This window comes from Equus przewalskii, chromosome 4 (assembly GCF_037783145.1).
Source record: "Equus przewalskii isolate Varuska chromosome 4, EquPr2, whole genome shotgun sequence".
Lineage (NCBI taxonomy): Eukaryota > Metazoa > Chordata > Mammalia > Perissodactyla > Equidae > Equus > Equus przewalskii.
The window spans coordinates 586,053-600,284 of NC_091834.1; the positions used below are offsets into that span (position 1 = coordinate 586,053).

A 14,232-nucleotide genomic window follows, 5' to 3' on the forward strand; every position below is an offset into this window, starting at 1 on the left:
CAATAGTATTGAGCATCTATTATGTGGCAGGCGCTCTTCCAGGGGCTTGGGATACGTCAGTGAAGCAAAGAGACTAAGCTCTCTGCCCTGGAGGAGCTTACGTTCTACTGAAAGAGAAAATGACCGTAATAAATAATCAAATCATATAACCTGTTCGAAGTTGATAAGGGCTATGAAAAAAAAATGCAAAGCCAGTGAAAGGAGATTTGTGGTCAGGATTTGCCTCACTGAGAAAGTTAGAGTTGAGCACAGACTTGGAAGAGTAAGAGAATTATCCAGAGATGTCTGGGGAAAGAGCAAAGTACACCTTCGTGGAGAGCAGTGCGTTACGGTCTATACCATATAAGGATCTGTAAAGCCCAGGAAGGGAGTGATGGCTGATACTTTTTTGAGATAGTTTTCTGTTGCTGCATATCAAATTAGCACAGAATCAGTGGCTTAAAACTGCGTGCATTTATTATCTGTCTCTCAATTTCTGTAGGTGAACGCTTAGCTGGGCTCTGCTCAAGGTCTCACAGGGCTGCAATCAGAATGTGAGCAGACTGTGCTCCTTTCTGGAGGTCAAGGTCTCTTCCAAACTCATGTGATTTTGGGAAAATTAAGTTCTGATGCAGGAATGAGGCCACTGCATATCCCGGCTACATAGATCTCTTTGTTGGCCGTTCAAAATATGGTTTTTTGCTCCTTCGACTTGAGCGGAGTCTCTTCTTTCAGTCTGATAAAATGGGGTCTCATACAATGTAGGGTAGTCGTGGGGCTGACACACCATCATATCTGCATTATTCTGTTGGTTAGAAGCAGGTCACATGTTACATTCCACCTGCATTCACGGGAAGTTACATAAGGGCAGGACTCATGCAGGGTCACCTTAGGGTGAGTCAGCCGCTGCCCATGTACAAGGTATATCCACCACTTTGTCAATGATGTGGAGGATACATTACAGACAGAGAAAAGAAGGCCAGTTAGGAGACATCATGGCTGTTACAGGCAAGAAATGATGAGAGCCTAAATTAAGACGGGGGTTAGAAGTCAGAGGTTGAGAGGGGTTATCAAGTTCAAGAGATATTTAGGAAGAGGAAAGGACCTGATGATAACAGATTGATTTGGAAAAGGTGGGAGAGTGAGAAAATGTCAAGTGTTTTGTAGATTTGCAGGTTGGCAAATAGGTAGAAAGAAGCACCACTCGCTGATCGGGGGATATCAAATCAGCAACCAGATTTGGAGAGGAATGAACTCCTTTTGGAATGACACACCTTTCCTTTCCTATGACCTGTTATGCCTCAGAGACTGAATTTATCATCTAAAATATGTTATCTCATTAAAAACTCCTAGCAACCCAATGAGAGAGAATCATTATCCTCATTTCACAGTTGTGTAAACTGAGGCTTTGAGGGGTTAAATGGCTTGCTTAGGGTTGTGAAGCTGTTAGGAACAGCCCAGCTCTGTCTCACATTGAGTTAAAGATTTGGTGGACCATCCAGATCGATAAGTCCAAGTGGGTGTTATCCTAGATGCACTTCAGCAGAGAGGGCTGTGCTAGAGATGTAGATACGAGCGTCCTTAGCAGTGTGGGTGTTAGCTGAGTCCACGACAATCCTTGAGGTCACTGTAGGAGACCATGCAGATAAGGATTTGACTCTGGCGAGCTCAGTTAAGGGCTGGGAAAATAAAGAGTATTTGCCAAGAAGATGAAGGAGTGATTGTGAAGGTAGCGGGAGCGTAAGAGGAAGGAGCATCCTGGTGGCCTTGAGAAAAGAGAAGCAGTGGTCAAGATCATCAGACGTGGCACAGATATCTCAGTGCCCTTGTTGTGACACGCTGCCTTCCTTGTGGTCCTGTCTCCTTACAGACCCATCAAGTTTGAGAGGAGAATAGACATTCCAGTGGAAAGAGGGAGGTGAATAAGAGGAAGCAAGAAGGGATTAACATGGGCAGTAAATAGCAGGTTGAGAGGTGACAAGATGAAGAGAGGAAAGCTCTGTTCTTTACCCAAGCATCCAGAAATGCAGGTAGATGTTCCAGGCTGGTTTCTTTTTTTTCTTTCTTTTTTCTTTTTTTTGAGGAAGATTAGCCCTGAGCTAACATCTGCTGCCAATCCTCCTCTTTTTGCTGAGGAAGACTGGCCCTGAGCTAACATCCGTGCCCATCTTCCTCAGCTTTATATGTGGGACGCCTACCACAGCATGGCTTGACAAGCAGTGCCATGTCTGCACCCAGGATCTGCACCGGAGAACCCGGGGCGACGGAAGTGGAAGCCGCTGCACCACCTGGCTGGCCCCAGGCTGGTTTCTGTGTGTGGCTTAAACTTTGAAAACCAGTGCAGAACAGCCGATCTTATGATAAAAACAGTGCAGGAAGTAGGTTAATTAGTGACCATAAACTTCATTAACCTCAGATGAGTAATTCTTCCCCGAAACAATAAAGGATTAATTAGAAAGAGTTAGCCCCAAGTTTGCATCTTTGGAAATTTAATTGTTGCATCCTGTGTAGGATCAGTAAAACTTACGTAGAATGTATGTCTGCATTAGTCAAAGTAAGTTTATTTGTTTGAAATTGACATGTAAATAAAAGATTCATAATATAATGCAGTAAGAGATATTAAAATGTGATGTGTAAATTTTAGTGATTACAAAATCCTAACACATTAATTTTAGTGATTTCTGAGATCCTATTTGAGTATTCTTTAGCTGTGTCAGCAGGAAATAGCTATAATAATCCATATGTTGATGGATTATCACTTGCTCTGATGCTAAATTATATTTTTTTAACACTCAAAGAGAAAATTAGCTTCTAGAACCAAAATAAACAAGCTTATTGTATTGCAAACTTATTAAACACATTTGGTACATTAGATACAGCAGATATTTTCATGAGGACAGACACCTTAGTTGAATAAATAATTAAGTCAAATGTTTAAAATGGCACATTTTGCTATTTTCTGATTTTTTGGTAAGCCACAACTAAACCAAAACTTATAATTTAGTCACTCCTTGTATAATTGCCAGTTTAGTAAAATCATTAACCTTAAGATTTCTCTTTCAACTTTGCCCCGGAAGTCTGCTTTTCGGTTAACCCGTCTAAATGTGTAACTCCAGCTCCCGAACTTTCCACAGGAGTAATGGATCCAAGCACGCTTGTGTTTACCTGTAAAATTCTGGACCTGCATATGCAGTGTGATATGGCAAATTAAAATTTCCAGAGACTTTCCTCATAAGGAGCAGCTCTAATTTTGGTTGGGATTTTTCCTTCCCAAACCTTGTTAAATACAGAATAGCTTGTTAGAGTAGTTATATAATTTACTCACGGTTATCAAACTGCTAAGTGATAAAGGGCAGGATTTAAACCTAGGTCCTTTGAATGTCAAAGCGTGTTCCCTAATTCTTACCATAGAATTCACCCAAAAACAGCTTATTATAACATCTGCAAGCCTGGTTTCCTTAACCATACCTACTTTATGGACTTATTCTAAAGATTAAAGAGATGAGATGTGTAAAACCCTGAGCGTACAGCCTAGGAATTAGTAAGCATTCAACAGGTACGTAAACGTGTACCTGTATTAGATACATATTTATTGAAATTGAGCATACATATCCATAAATATAAATGTATATTGTGGGTATGTAAGTTTATGCATTCATCAATATTTTGAATTCCTATTACGAGTCCTGATACTGTTCTAGTCACTAGACATAAGCGGTGCAGAGGACACACCATCGTCTCTCATTTTGTAGAGTCGTTTCTTGTGGGAGGAAACAGGCAACGAACAAGGTGCATAATTACTGTACAGTATTGCCTAAATTTGAGTACACACTCTATTAGGAAAAGCGGGGAGAAAAAAGTTTTAATGACGGATCACAGATGGGTCTGCTGGGAATATATCAGAGGCATTTCTTTTGTCTGGAAATTACAGATGTAAGTGAGACACTGGGATATAAGAACAGGAAAGAAACAATTTCTGTAACAGGCAGAGAGTGGGCATAAGGAAGGACAACTTCAGACCCTGAAGAGTAAAACTTAAAACCTCTGAAGGGTTTACGACGAAGGTTCGCACAGGCTCTCTCCTTGGATCTTGAACAGCCTTGTAGGTTATCTAAGGCAAACGCTATATCCACATTTTAGAAATAAAAAGGACCTCAGGAGCAGGTCTGCTCAGGTTTGCACCATTTGCAAGTGTAAAACCAGAATGGGTAACACAGAAATAGAGGACGCTCTTACAGGTTTGGGAGTGGCTGTATTTTTCTTTTCAGTGATGGTATCGGAGCTGCCATGAACTGGGCTGTTAATGAGTGATAGTTACTTACTCCTGAGAGCTGACTGCAAAGAAAGAGTTGTCGCAGAGCAGGTTACACGCAGACCACGTGTTCAGCGTGTGGGGAGCAGGGCTCACTGGCTGTGTCCCTTCTCATGTGACTGATCTTAGGCAGACTCCACAGCAGGGTCCTGGGTTAACACTTTGAAGATTCCTCTACTTTGTCACTTTAGTTATAACGGAAACACGATGTCAGTCTGTACCTTCACTTACTTGCATCTCTTAAAATTACTACTTTTTATTGCTCGTTACGTATGATTTTTTAAAACATCTAGAAAATAAATGAACAAAATAAGAAAGAACAATTCCAGTTTATCTTCCCTTATTTGAAAACAAATGTGTTTCAGGACGCAGAAGTATTTGAATAGGAAAAGGTGATATATGCATGTGTATTAGGTAAAAAGGTTTGCAGAGCCCCGGACCACACCCTTGAAATTCGCAGTGCTGTTTCTGCAGTGAAACACAGAAATCTTCAAACCAAGTGTAGTAAATAAAGACCATAGATAGCCTCAAGTTAGTGCAGGTCAGGTTTTGTGACCAAATTAGTTCAAGTCAGGACAGGTTTTACCACCAAAGGAATTTAAAAAAGAAAAAAAAAAAAGGACTTTTGCAATTTAGAGGTTCAAATAAAAGATAATGGGCCTCCATTAATAGGATGGGGTGCCCTGCTCAAATAGAGGGATTATGCTTAAATGCCAATTGTTTTCTCACTCTGTAAGATGTCACAATAGCTCTGCTTGGCTTTTTTTGGGGGGGAAGATATTTTATTTTGCTATCACTTAAGATTCTCAGCAATGCCATTGTTTGTTTATTTTTTCTTAAAGATGCATTGGTTCCTAAAACTGGAAAACCCAATGGTGGGTGGTTTCAGGTGTGGTTTGACTGGGTCCTCAGCTTCTTTCTCTGGAGTTTCTGGCTCCATCCTCCTTAGCAGGGAGCCTGGATCTGCTTTGTCCTTAGTCAGCTTGTCTCAGGTTTGCAAAGAGCTGCAGCAGTTGCAAAACGTGCCTGCAAGCCCATCGGCCCTGATAGAAGGGGGTCGTGTCTGGTTCTCTTTATTCTTCCTCTAAACGCGAGTTTCCATTTTGTATTATTTCCCTTCAGACTAAAAGACATCTTTTGGCATTTCTTCAAATGCAGGAGGTCTTCAGGCAACAAATTTTCCCAGTTTTTATTTGTCTAAAAAATGACTGATTTCATGTTCATTTTTTTAAGAATGTTTTCACAGGATATAGAATTCTGAGTTAACTCTTTTTCTTTCAGCATTTAAAAAAAATGTCATTCCATTATCTTCTGTCCTCCATGGTTTCTAATAAAAAGTCAGTAATAATTATATTCCTTGTTCTTGTGACGTAATGTCTTTTTTCTCTAGCTTCTTTCAAATTTTTTTTTCTATATCTTTTGCTTTCAGCAGTTTAAATATAACGTGCCTAGGTTTTCTCTTTTCATATCTGTTCAGCTTGGGCCTCACTGAATTCTGAGATCTACAATATAATAGTTTTCATCAAATTGCAAAATTTTCAGCCATTATTTCCTCAAATATTTTTTTCTTCCACAATTTCTCCTTGTTTTTATCCTTCTCCAGTCTCCCCTTGTTTTCCTTTGTAATAATTCCACATATATTAGACTACTTGATAATGTCATATGTGCCCAAGAGACGCTGCTCACTTTCTTCAATCATTTTTTCTCTGTATTCTTGCAACCAGATAATTTCAATCGATCTGACTTCAAGTTCCTTGACTCTTTCTTCTTTCAACCCCAATCTGCTAGTAAGTCCCTGGAGTTAAGATTCATTTCAGTTGTTGTACTTTAGTTCTAAGATAGCCGTTTGACTATTTTATAGTTTATTTCTTTGCTGAGTTTTCCTATCTGTTCTTTATTAAGACCATATCTTCCATTCATTTCTGAATTTCCTTTTAACTTCTTGAAGATGTATATAATAGCTATAATGGCTGCTTTAAAGTTGTTATTTGCTGAGTCTAATATCTGGATAATCTTGACTTCCTTTTTTTCATGACTGTTGACCACACATTCACTCGTATTCTCTCTCTCTCTTCATATGTAGTAATTATTGTTATTGTAGGATGCTGGACATTATAGGAATGCCTTGGCCTTAGATTCTCTTATTGTCCCCTGAAGACTGTTAATTCTTCTTCTAGCAGGCAGTCAATTATCACCTTGAGTTTGTTTAGACTTATTTTACTCTCTGTCAAATTTTTGTGTTCAGGGACCGGCCCTGTGGCCAAGTGGTTAAGTTTGTGCGCTCCACTTTGGAGGCACAGGGTTTCACTGGTTTGGATCCTGGGTGTGGACCTAGCACCACTCCTCAGGCCATGCTGAGGTGGGGTCCTGCATAGCGCAACCAGAAGGACCTAAGACTAGATTACACAACTACGTACTGAGGGGCTTTAGGAAGAAGAAGACAGAAAAAAAAAAAAAAAAAGATTGGTAACAGATGTTAGCTCAGGTGCCAATCTTCAAAAATAAATAAATAAATAAAATGTTTGTGCTCAAGATAAGTCGCTCTGATTTAGCAGGATTCAGACTTCCAACTCTCTCCCATGTATGTCTGATCAGGCCTTGGTTATAAGTTCCATTAGGGCAGGCTTAAGGTAGGTCTCATTCTAGAATGTGGCACTGCCTCTCACAGGCTCAGCCTTTCGTTCATCACCTGGATGCCAGGAGTCTTAACAGGGTGTTGATGAGATCTGTCTACTGTGATCGGGCCAGAACCCCATCTTCACCCAGCGTTGCTCTTCAGGACTGCTGAATCTATAATTTTTCTGTTCCACTCTCCCCATTGCAGCTGCAATCTGTTAAGCCTAGGGTGGTCTCATCCTGCAAATATATAGCCCAGGAATCAGCCGCAAACTCACAGGGGATTTCTGTGTGGACTTCTGGGACCCGCTTTCTGGGCAGCTCCCTCTCTTTGGTGCCACAGAGTTTATTTGCCTCAGCCGCCCCAAATTCTCATATGTGCCTCCCGATCTTAGCAGGACCACCATGCGCTACTTGGACAGCAGCTCTCCGTGCCTGTGTTGGGAGATTGTCCCCAGGCAGAAAGTGAGGTAGTCATAAAGATTACCTTGTGATTTTCCCTTCCTTCAGTCTTGTGCTGTTCTCCACACCTAGAAAGAATCGCTGCCTATGCTTTGTCCAGTTTTGTAGTCGTTTCCTCCAGGATGACTGTTCTCGTATCAGTCACTCCATCATGGCCAACTGCCATGAGGCCCTCCGGAAAGATTTTTCTGCTTTTCTACCAAAAGTGTTTGAAAACACCTATTTCCTTATATCCATGCCATACTAGGTTTTAGCATTATTTTGACATTTGCTGATTAAGTGGATATTTTTGTAATTTCATGTATATGCAGTTTTAAAAATACAGACATCTGTATATATATTATATGCATCTATACATGTTTATTTGGGGTATTTTTTGGGTTTTTTTGCTGAGGAAGATTTGCCCTGAGCTAACATCTATTGCCGGTCTTCCTCTATTTCTTATGTGAACCACCACCACAGCATGGCCACTGATGGACAAGTGGTGTCAGTCCACGCCTGGGAACCAAACCTGGGCCACCAGAGCGGAGCATGCCGAGCTTAACCACTAGGCCACTGGGGTTGGCCTTCTGTTTCTTTGTTGTAATAAGCAAATTAGCTCATAAAATTATATTAAAGGAAGATGTCTTTAAAAAATACAGTGATTTTCTCTTTTATAATACTAATTTTAGTTAGTAGATACTAGTGCGATTTTCCTGCAGTAATTCACCTGTGAAGTCATGCATGGGGTTGCAACTGACCAGGTCTGGTTAGGAGGTGGAATTCTCCCGACTCCCCAGGCAGCCAGAAGCCCAGGGCACACAGGCAGCTTGGCAGAGCAGTTTCCAGGGAAAACTCTAAGGGCTGTGGTTTACATAAGACTCAGCAGGCGGACACACTGATCACTGTTGGATGGAAGGCCCTGCTGGGCAGTGAGCTGTGCTCGATTGCTTGTGTGAGCAGCCAGCACTCACTGAGCTGTGAATGCGAGCTCTCCTGTCTGGAGACGGTGGAAAGGTTCCAGGATAATATTGCTGGGCTCCTCCATATTAGCAAGAAAAAATATCTTATATAAAAATGGACCACGTAAGGCAGGAAAGAAGCTTGCCTGGGGAATTTTCTTTAAAGATTCAATGAAACAAAAGAAAATTAAAGTCACTAAAGTGAGTTAGTGATAACGTAGTGTGTTATCTTTGTGTATAGATTTACGTTGTGCAAATCACCTGTGAGGTTTGTCTTGGTTGGTTCACACCACGTGCTTTAAAGTCTTCCAAGTATTCCCATTATCTGTATCTCATAGATGAGAAAATTAAAGTTCAGAAAGAAATGGTGACTCCAATAATGTCACAAGCTTAGGGGGGGGCTGGCCAGGTGGCATAATGGTTGAATTCATGCGCTCTGCTTCAGTGGCCCGGGGTTTGCGGGTTCAGATCCCAGGTGCAGACCTAGACACTGCTCATCAAGCACACTGTGGCAGTATCCCACATACAAAATAGAGGAAGATTGCTACAGATGTTAGCTCAGGGCCAATCATCCTCACTAAAAAAGAAAAAAGAAAAAGCTTAGTAAGTGGTCAGGCTCCAACTGAAAATGACTTGTACTTACTGAGTGTGTACTTTGTGCCAGCCGTCATGCTAGGCAGCTTCCAGGTATTATTCATTTCATTTTTGTTAGTCAGAACTCTTTCTACCGAAAGTGACGACAAGCCTTACTCAAACTAGTTAACACAAAATAATGCTTTTTTGGGGTTCAACTGGCAAACCCAGGAGGCAGCCTCAGACATAGCTGAATTAGTGTTAAAACGATGTTGTCAGGAACTTAGCATCTTTCAGTTCTCCTTTCCTCTGTGCTGTTTAGTCTCAAATGGAACCTCTGCGTGTGGTAGCAAGGACGGCCCACCACCTCCAGATTTACAAGGCGTTAACAGCCCTGGTCTCAGGCCCCGGGGAGGGCTGGGCCAGGACTTGTTTCCACGCCCACTCCTGCGTGGATCACAGGGCAAAGGGGATGCTCCCACTGGACCGGCCGAAGTCTTGTGCGTCTCCCTGGAGCTGGAAGAGAGAGACCCCATTCCTTAGCCCTGTGGATCAAGAATGAGAGAGGTGTCGTTTCCAGACAATGCCTCGGGGAGTTATTACCAGAAGAAGGGGAAGCAATTCTGGCCTTAGTAACAGATGTCCGTTACAGAAGGTATAATTATCGTTTACATTTTACACACAGCAGACTGAGGCTTGAGGACCAAAGAAGAGCCTCTGCTTTGCTGTGACTATACTGTAGCCGTGGTGCTTTTCCCAGGAAAATAAAAGCAGCGGCCCCGTTCTGCAGAACAGTAAAATGGATTTATAGCTGTGAGGACATTCAAGGAATGCCATTCTCACCATCCCTGGAAGGAAGACATTTGATAACTATCTTATCATCACCTTCACACTAATGGGTACAGAGATGGCTTTGTGGGGACATAAGTGATTGGGAGTTTTATGGACATTCTGGAATGTACATCTCTCAATGACTAACATTTTAATGGGAACACACTTCTCAAAAAACCATAAACTCTAGACTCCGAACTCTTGAGTGTTACGCCTACTTATCTCTGCATCCATTCTGGACACGGCACACTGAAGGTCCTCAATAATTTCTTGTTGAATCAATGAGTGACAATGGGTGGAAGGCAACCCAGTCCACTTATTTGTTAAGAAGTGGATGATACAGCCCATGAACGCCTCAGAAGTATTTCCCATATAGGGAACTGAAGGATTTGTGAGTATGTTTTGAAAAGAAAGCTGTAGGTGTCTACCATGACTGCATGTTGAGAGAAGCTGTCCCATTAACACGCAGCTGCTTAGGGAGTAGCCATGGGTGATCCCATAAATATTGGCTCTTTCCCAGTGCCACAGCTGACTGAAATATCTCTTACGCATTTGACAATTCATCTGTCCACTAAGAACTTGGTCCACTTAGTCATGACTAAATTGGACCAAGTTAAGGCTCCAGAGTGGAGCCTCGAAAATGGTGTGCACTAGAGTAGGGGTGTTTGTTTCTGAGGCCCCAAGTACTAGAGATCCTGAGCTAAGTTATGGGTTAACTACTAGAAGTATTGAAATAGTCCAGTCTCGGGGAGGTCTTGCACTGTGGTAAAGCAGGTGCATAAATATGTGTAATTCTGAGCCCTACATTAAAAATGGGATGATTTTAAACTGCCAGGTGTTCAGAGAAAGGCAGGCCAAGTGGTTTGGTTTTGACTTTGCGTAGACACCCCTGAAAGGAGCACTCGTGCTTAGACCAGAGCGGGAAGGTCAGAGGGTGCAAAGATAAACTTGGAGAAACATGAAAAAGAGATCTAGTGCATTCTCAGAGCTGTAGAAGAAAGGCCTATAAGTTAGAGAAATAGGAGGTAGATGTGTTTGCCTTCAATTAAAGAAGAAATTTCCGACCCTTGGCTGACCTGTGAGAGAGTGGTCTTGGACAGTAGAACTTTAGAGATAAGATATTGTAGGTGACATTTTGCTGGATCGTTAGAGATTCTTCAATTTAGAGATGGTGTTATTGTCCAGTTTATAGAATTTTTTTTTTTTTAGAAAACTAGGCTGGTTATCAGAGGTAGAGTTACCGTAAACTTTAGAGTCCCTCCTTTGTAATTGCTTGGGAAAGACACAAACAATTCTGTTTTTGTATTTTTGTGTTATCTTACTTAAAGAAAGTCTTCCAAATTACATACGTTTAAGGTCTCATAAAACCCGAAGTAATCACCGTTAATAGTGATGATTCACAATACTATGAGGATTTAAGGCTATTCCACTCATATTTGAAGGCACAAATTTGAATTCCTGTTCTTCTTTATGCATGTAAAAACTTTACTATGTGGAATTCTGATAGGAACAGATATGTTCATTTGTGATACTTTGATGAAAATTGAACCATCATAATGAAGGGCTCTCCAGAAATGCTGGCTCATTAAGTACCGATACAAGTAAAGGAATTAAAATGGATATTTATTTTCTTAAAAGTCAGATTTAAATAGTACTGTTTACCATAGAACCAGGCACATAGTAGGCATCCAGTAAATATTTGTTTCTCCATGAATATCTTGCATTTCTATGACTTTATTTAAACTTGATTGTCAGGTAGAAACATTACCAATACTTAAATTTAGTTGTATTTTTTGCGAGGTTCAGATAAGTTGACATTGTTTTATTTTGTAGAAAAATATGTTTTTACCTTTAATTGTCTTAAAATAAAATGGAAATCTACTCATCATTACCAGTAAAAAAAAAAACAACTAAAATAAGAAGACAAGCAATAAATGAAAATGGTATTCCAGCTTTTATTGCAAATGAGGGAACAGCACATTTTGCACTATCTTTTTATTAGCCTATTTTATAGCTGCTCTTTGTGTAATATTTTATAAATGGCATGAAGAGAGTGTTTTGTTGTGGGTTTTTTCAGAAGAAATGATGACTTATGTAAAATATTGCTCTCGTAGTGAGTTAAAACATTAGGTGAAAAAGGAGCTGGTTGTCTCATTTGAGAAACTTAATTAATTCTCAGAGCCCATGGTTTGACCTTTGGGAGCCTCTGGAATCGAGAGCCCCTTTCGTGCGGCTTTATAAATTGGGACTGTGTTAATTTTAGGTTTGTTGATGTATTCTGTTCCCCTCGAAGCTTCCACTGCTCGTTGTGATGAATCTTCACAGAAGTTGGGGCGTGCCTCCAGCCACATTCACCACTTTCAGCTGTGACGGGGCTCTGCACTGAGGCCTCAAACGTTTTTCCTTTCCACTTGATACTTGGGTAGTTACTTATCGTCCAAGCAAGTAGCACAAATTGTCACCAGGGCTGATCCTAAGGATCAGCTGATGCTCTGATCAGTGGAACAGAGGAATTTCAATTATACCTTTTCATTACACCCAGAGCCTGCAAAGCTTTGGGGTTACTCCTGAGTGTGGCTTAAGTAAATCTTAAATTACGAGGTGTAGTTTGGAACTTGTAGGATCAGATGCTCATGCTGGGGACTCTTACAAGATTCAGAGATTGTTCCAGCAAAATCTCTAAGTCTTGTTCTTCTGTATAGACTTTTTTTTTTATTATCATTTAGTAGGTTTTTATTTTTTGAGTCAGTAATGAATTCAAATTGAATTTATTTTTTGTTAGTAATTATTGTGAGTCTTTCAATTAGGTTCATAAAATAAAAACCATAAACATGAAATGAGATCTTTTATGTCAGAGTAACTCTTGCCTGTGCAATAGAGGCCAGTTTAAGATGTGAGATCTAAGATTTGCGGTATTCATCGCTAAATGGTTCCTGGTTGTAAAGTCCTGTACAATTTGGTTCAAGTTGACTCTTCTTATTGACATTTTTTAACAGATTTAAAAAACGTTTCAGTATCTGTTGATGAGAATTCACCTTTCCGGATTACAAATTCACAGTTACATGCTCGTAGTTTTTAAAACGGTAATGACTTGACATTCATGAGGGAGTTCATTAGTTATTTTAATAGAAAACATATTTTGGTGATGAAATGTGTTTTTACTTTATCAAATCACTCACAAATTTGCTTAAAGTCCACATTGCTAAATCTCAACTAGTTTCTGTTAAACCCCAAATTTATGTGATTGGTAGAGTGGTGTAATTATATGCTTAGAAAATGCTTATGTGACATATGAAATTATCTTAATTAAAAATCTCATGCGCAAATAACATTTTTTATATGAGATTTATTCAACCATCTCTGTTTTCTGCAATCTAATTGGGAAATATGAGTAAATTTTTTTTTGCTTCAATTTATTTGGCCCATCCATTTTCAGATTTTCCCCTACATTTTAAGAATATCCAGAGAAACATTCCCAAGTAGTAAAGAAAAGTGTGAAAACAGAATTCTGTGAATAGATGTCCACGTTTGAAATGAAACCACAGTTATTTCTGCTTTGAAAATTGTTTTGAACTGTGAGTGAAATATTTTATTGTGCCTAAACTCTCTCACAGCTACAAATCAAATGTCAATTTAGTACTACTGATTTATAATACAGTTACTATAAAAATTAATTCCTAGTGGGGCTGGCCCGGTGGCATAGTCGTTAAGTTCAAACACTCCACTTTGGTGTCCTGGGTTTCACGGGTTCGGATTCTGGGTGTGGACACACACACTACTCCTCAAGCCATGCTGAGGCATCATCCCACATACAAAATAGAAGAAGATTGGCAACAGATGGTAGCTCAGGGACAATCTTCCTCAACAAAGAAAAAAAAATTAATTCCTAGTAATCTTTTTTCTTAGATAACTACAGCATTATGTGTCAATGTTAACAAAAATGCTGGAATGTCACTTTATAATGTTGATTTGGAGGAGTAAGTAATATTCTTAAAGACCAGACAAAGTTCTGTATTAATATTTTGAAAACATACACTTGGTTCAAAAACAGAACTTCTCTTTTATTTTGAGGAAGATTAGTCCTAAACTAACATCTGCCACCAATCCTCCTCTCTTTTGCTAAAGAAGACTGGCCCTGAGCTAACATCTGTGCCCATCTTCCTCTACTTTATGTGGGACGCCTGCCACAGCATGGCTTGACAGTTAGTGTGTAGGCCCACACCCGGGATCCGAACCAGCACACCCCAGGACGCTGAAGCAGAACGTGCAAACTTAACTGCTGTGCCACGGGGCTGGCCCCCAAAAGCAGAACTTTTGACTTCATAAGTTATTTGGACATTTTTTTCTTCTTTCACAGTTATGACTACACCAAATATGTGCAAAATATAAAATATTCACATTAGTTCCTTTTGACTTATACATAATCTCAATTTAAACATATGAGATCTGGAATAAAATCAACGTATTGCAAACGGTAATAGCGCAATATATACGTTTTTGATAAGTAAGCAGTTACAT

At 40.1% G+C, this 14,232-nt stretch overlaps 1 protein-coding gene across 2 annotated transcripts in view; it reads left to right on the top strand.

The window, feature by feature from the left end:
* SEMA3C (semaphorin 3C) overlaps nt 1-14,232 on the top strand; it is a 161,860-nt gene that overhangs the window by 125,343 nt on the left and 22,285 nt on the right. The window lies entirely within an intron of this gene.